This window comes from Monodon monoceros, unplaced genomic scaffold (assembly GCF_005190385.1).
Source record: "Monodon monoceros isolate NGI ecotype Baffin Bay Population unplaced genomic scaffold, NGI_Narwhal_1 Super_Scaffold_5, whole genome shotgun sequence".
NCBI lineage: Eukaryota > Metazoa > Chordata > Mammalia > Artiodactyla > Monodontidae > Monodon > Monodon monoceros.
This window is the reverse complement of record NW_021703782.1, coordinates 11879092-11885091: the sequence shown is the minus strand read 5'-3', so window position 1 is coordinate 11885091 and position 6000 is coordinate 11879092.

Below are 6000 nucleotides of genomic sequence, written 5' to 3'. Positions count from 1 at the left end.
ACCAAGTAGGCACCCACCTCCAACCACATCCTAGGAGGAGTGCAGATGTTTGCCCTTTAACAGTAAGCATAGAGGGCAATTAAGTGTAACACTTACAGGGAGAGATCACTATGGCTGATTTTCAGGGAAAAGCCTTTTGGAAGAAGGTCTCTTGGAGGAAGTAGAATTTGCATAATGGAGAGGAAAGAGAGGACACAGTGGTTAAAAGAGGAAGATTGCCTGGAGAAGTGGGCTGACAAGCAGACACCAAACTGACACTGAATTCAGCTTCTAACAAGGTGGGATGGGATGCTGTCCAAAATTGAACTAAAATTATCTTGTCTTTCACGCTCCCACCAAAATCATTCCTAGCTCTCTGAAAGCTTTGCAAACCTTGATGAACAGGGTCCACATGTATCTTTAGGAATAGAATGTGGGCTCGGCATCTGTTTGACCGGCGCTCTCTGAATTTTTCTCCATGGAAACACAAGCCGGTACATAGAAACTACAAAGCTGAACGTCTGGGTTCTTTTCCCATCTCTCTAACTTCCTTGCTTGGTAACATCAGGCAAGTTAGCTCACTGCTCAATTTCCCCACTTTAAATTGATCAATTCACATTCTTCGCTCATTGGTAGATAAAGATGTACAACATTATCTTTGGGAAATAGTCTAAGCTCTTTTAAGAAAGACATAAAGAGTGACATGCTTATGAGAAGTGAAATCATTTTCTTTTTATTCCAAATATGAATAGAAACATCCTCGAAAAGCTCAAAAGGGAGAAAAATCTCTAGTAAATGTTTCCGTTGCTAGGAAAGCGTTTTTCTCTCAAAGTGCTCCTCCTCCAGACCATAAATTTACAAAAGGAATTCCCACACCAGGCTGTGGTTAAACTGGTCTCCAATGGCTTGTTCAGAATATCAGGCTATGCAGTAGTAGAAATAATATGGTGTGAAGGGGGTGTCCTGCTCAGGTGCCTTGGTTCAGCGTGACATTCACTCTCAAATTCTCTCATCAACTCAGCACCATTCTTCTTCTGTGACACCCAACCCTAGATGAGTCCAGCAATGTGCTTTCTTTCAACTTACACTGGAGAAAAAATGGTGGGGAAAAGATCACACCACCTGGCAGATTGATTGCCCTTTAAATCCTTTTTCTTCCTTCCTTTCTTTTTCTTTCTTTCTTTCATTTTTGGCTGCATTGGGTCTTCGTTGCTGCACGCAGGCTTTCTCTAGTTGCGGCAAGCCGGGGCTACTGTTGGTTGCGGTGCGCAGGCTCTAGGCATGCAGGCTCAGTAGTTGTGGCTTACGGGTTCTAGAGCACAGGCTCAGTAGTTGTGGCTTGCAGGCTCTAGAGCGCAGGCTCAGTAGTTGTGTCACACAGGCTTAGTTGCTCCATGGCATGTGGGATCTTCCCGGACCAGGGCTCGAACCCATGTCCCCTGCATTGACAGGAGGATTCTTAACCACTGCGCGACTAGGGAAGCCCGTGCCCTTTAAATTCTTGATCAGCAAAAACAAACGGGCATTCAAGACCCACTCGACCAGGTTACTATGCTTTTCTAATGTGATTTTGATACTCCTCACCACAAAGACTACATCTTCTCCACATCTCCCTTCACCCTCAGCTAATAACTATCTTAGTCAATTTGGACTGCTACAACAAAAATACCATAGACTGGGTGGCTTAAAGAGCAAATACCTATTTCTCACAGTTCTGAAGGCTGAGAAGTCCACGATCAAGGTGTTGGCAGATTCCATGTCTGGTGAGGACCCTCTTCCTGGTTTGTAGATGGCTGGCTTCTGGCTGTGTCCTAACACAGAGGAAAGAGAGAGGAAGCAAGCTCTCTGCTGTCTCATCTTATAAGGGCACTAATCCTATCTTGCGGGCTCTATCCTCATGACTTAATCACCTCCTCAAAGCCCCATTACCTAATACCATCACACTGGGGCTTAAACTTCAACCTATGGATTTGGAGGGGACACAAACATTCAGTAAATAGCACTAACCTTGCCTTACTCCTAAGTTATAACATAGAAGTCACCAGACAAAACTTACCTCATTTTCCCACTGCTAAATCCCCAGACCTACCTGCCACTGCATCCACTTCTTTTCACTTTTCTTGCAAATAAGAGTCCCTTCTCCTAGAACCCAATTCCTCCAGGTAGGTCTATTCCATCTCCTCTAACCACTGGACTCCAGACCATTGTTTATCGTTTCTTTCCTTAATCTTCAATCTCTTCTCTTGACTTAATTATTCCTGTGAGAATCCTAGGATGCACTAGTAACTGCTATGCTTCAATTTTTAAACTTTTTATTTTGAAAATAATGTGTGTGAGTGAACACGTATGCATGTGTGTGTATGGAGGGAGAAACAGAGGAGTAGAGAGAGAGAGAAAGCACGTGTGCAAAATGTTAAAAGTTGTTACATCTGTCAAGCAAAATGATCAAGTCATTTATAGGGGAGAGAAATCAGGCTGGTCTCAGAGCTCTCTACAGCAATATTCAGTGCCAGAAGATTGTGGTACAATACTTAAAGATCTCCAAGGGAAAAAAAGTGTTACCCAAGTATTTCATATCCAGCCAAATTATCTTTCAACTATAAAGATTACAGATAGTCTTGAACATGAAAGAATTCAGGGAATATCCATTATATGAACCTTTCCTTGAGGAAACTACCAGAGGATAAATGTCAGGCAACCAAGAGATAATTGGGAAAATTATGAAAAAAATAAATTGGCATCAAGCTTTGAATACATTTACTGTAGACTAAAACTAATTCTACACATTAGAGTGATTTAAAAGGATGTGACAGTTATGTGTCCTGACAATATATAAATAAAGTAATTAACAACTACTGGGAATGGAAGAGAGAAAGTAGAATATGAGAGGTAGAATATGTTTATTGATTGCTACATCTGTAATAACTGGAAGACAAAAAACATTCCTCCAAGCAGACAAACCAAGTAATAACTTAAGCATTTTTAAGACTTTTTTTTTTAAATTTTGAATCCAGGTAAAGCGTATATTGGAGTTCTGTGCCATTCTTACAACTTTTCTCAAAGTCTGAGATTATTTCAAATGCCACTTCCTCAGAGAGGGCTTCCAAACTACCAAATCTCATGTAGTTACCTAATATTAATTTCTCTCCTAATAACCTGTCCTTTATAGAATTTACTATATCTTGGAATTCTATATGTACAACAGCCATCTCAGCTGTGTTTAATCCATGACTCAGACATGATTAAATGTTTCTGAAGACTGATGGGAGTGGACCCAGGGCCAGGGCTAAGATGAGACAAGGGAGACACTGTCCTTGGGCACAGAATTTACAGGGGCACCAAAACCTCAGAAATCAAGATAAATAATGTTTTCATATAATATATTAAAAAGACAAAAAACATTGCAAAAAAAGTGATGAACAAAAATCACAATTTTTTTTTCGGCTGCACCACAAGGCATGTGGGATCTTAGTTCCCCCACCAGGGATCGAGCCTGTGCCCCCTGCAGTGGAAGCATGGCGTCTTAACCACTGGACTGCCAGGGAGGTCCCACAATTTTAAATAAAGATCCAAACCTTTACTTTCATGACACTGCCTCACTCAACTTACCCTAATCCTGATGTTTCCAATAAAACTTTATTTATAAAACCAGGCAGCTGACTTATGGGCCATAATTTGCCGTTATTTCTTTTTTTTAATATGAATCTCAATTTCTGAAGATTTTGATGACTCCTTAAAATTTGCCTCACCCTAGTCCCGGCCCTGGGGGCACCCGTCTACGTCTATCGTGGAGGTCCGCTAGGGGGCCTCCAGGATATGAGTGAGGGTGCACATTTGTTTGCAGGTGATGAGCTAGCCTTGGAGAGGAGGCTCAGTTCTGAGCTCAGCAGAGAGTCTGTCACTCAGATTGTTGCTTCACCTGGTTGATTGCACCCCTCCTTTGTGGTTCCTCAGCACCGAGGTACACTTTGCAAGCTGCATATGCATGTATTACATTTCAGTGAAACTATTTATAGGCTGTGCACTCCTTGAAGGCCAGACTGCCTCTTGATCCTTAAGTCTAGTGCCTGAGGTATTGTTGATGCCTGGAGTGCCTGGGGATTCAGAACCTCACATTTTTATCCGTGTGATAGGTGGTCAACCAGTGGACTGAATGGTCTCAGTTCCACTGACTACCCCTCAGGCTGCAGAGCTGTTTGGTTGTTGTTCTGGTTTGGAGGGGGGTAAGAGGAGATGAAATGAATGAATCTGCAAAGCATTCAAAGGCCCTTCTGGAGCACTGCAGCAAGCAAATGGATTCAGACCCCAATTATTTTCTTTTCTAATTTATCATTTATTTATTTATCATTTTGGCTGCGCCGGGTCTTAGTTGCGGCACTTGGGATCTTTAGTTGCGGCACTTGGGATCTTTAGTTGCAGCATGCAGCCTTCTTAGTTGCGGCGCACAGGCTTCTTAGTTGCAGCATGCATGCGGGATCTAGTCCCCCGACCAGGGATCGAACCCCGGCCCCCTGCATGGGGAGCGCAGAGTCTTACCCACTGGACCACCAGGGAAGTCCCCCAATTCTTTTTGAAGTTCAGCATTATTTTTTGTTTATAAATTTATTTATTTATTTATTTTTGGCTGCATTGGGTCTTCGTTGCTGCATATGAGCTTTCTCTAGTTGCGGCGAGCGGGGGCTACTCTGTTATGGTGCACGGGCTTCTCATTGCGCTGACTTCTCTTGTTGTGGGGCATGGGCTCTAGGCATGCGGGCTTCAGTAGTTGTGGCTCGCAGGCTCTAGAGCGCAGGCTCAGTAGTTGTGGCACACGGGCTTAGTTGCCCCACGGCATGTGGGATCTTCCCAGACCAGGGCTCAAACCCGTGCCCCCTGCATTGGCAGGCGGATTCTTAACCACTGTGCCACCAGGGAAGTCCTGAAGTTCAACATTATTAGAAACTCTCTGATGAAGTGGATGCTGGCAGGAAAATCCCCAGAGGTACACTGCCATAGGGAGAAGAATCTCAGCTAGTGGCCTGGACCTATGTTCCTGGGGAGGAGAGCTGGTCCCTAGAAGGGTGGCGATGCTCTGAAATGCTTCCAGAACCAACCTCCTTGGTATCAGGGTTATGCCTGACCATGTAAGTGTGAGTTAAAAGAGTGTTAAACTTAGAGTCCAAAGTTGAAGCACCACTACCACTCATGAGGGGGTCTCAACAAGCAACACGTCATCAACATAATGGGCAAGCATCCAGAGTTGTGAATGGGACCAATTTTTAGAGCAATAGCGAGACTGTGGAAGAAGCAACATCAGCTGTACGCTGATTCAACTACTGTTCTCTGCCTGGCAGAACAAGGACTAGCCTAGCATTTGAGGCTGAGTGGGTGTCTGAGGCTCTTAGACAAATCAGAGATGCCTCAAAAGGGAGAAGCTGTATTTCCTGCTAAGTTGGGCATGTGCAATCTTGAATGATTAATCAGAAAAATAGAAAAGATGTGATCACATTTGCACACCCAAGTTGCTGACCCAGGTCATGATAGCTTTAGTAGATATTCCATGGAAGTTTGACGAATGAATGCATGTTGTAGTCTCTTCTGCCCCATTGTCTGTGTCCACCTTTTACCCTAGAGGATACCAGTTATTCGAGGAGAAGGGGCTGGGTAATGAGGAGGAAGGAGTAGTTCTCTTGGAACCATGATGACTCAATCCACCAGCTACTAACATCCATTTGATGAAAAAATTTCCTCTTTTTCAGTAGGGCCTATGTATTTACATACCATATTTCCTCAAATCAGCAAATATTTATTTTGTACTTATGCAAAGTGCACCTTTGCTCCAAAAAAAATTGCCTGTTAAAGAGTTTGGAATTCATTCTCAGTCAAGCTTATTACTATGCAGGATGAATCATAGATCTGCATCTCTCTGTGGTATCGAGTAAAGAGGTTACAGTAGAATACAACCCACACATTTAAATATCCAGATTTTCTTCTTTGTTTAGACACACAAAGGTTCTTTCACACCAATAATATTCCTGGCAC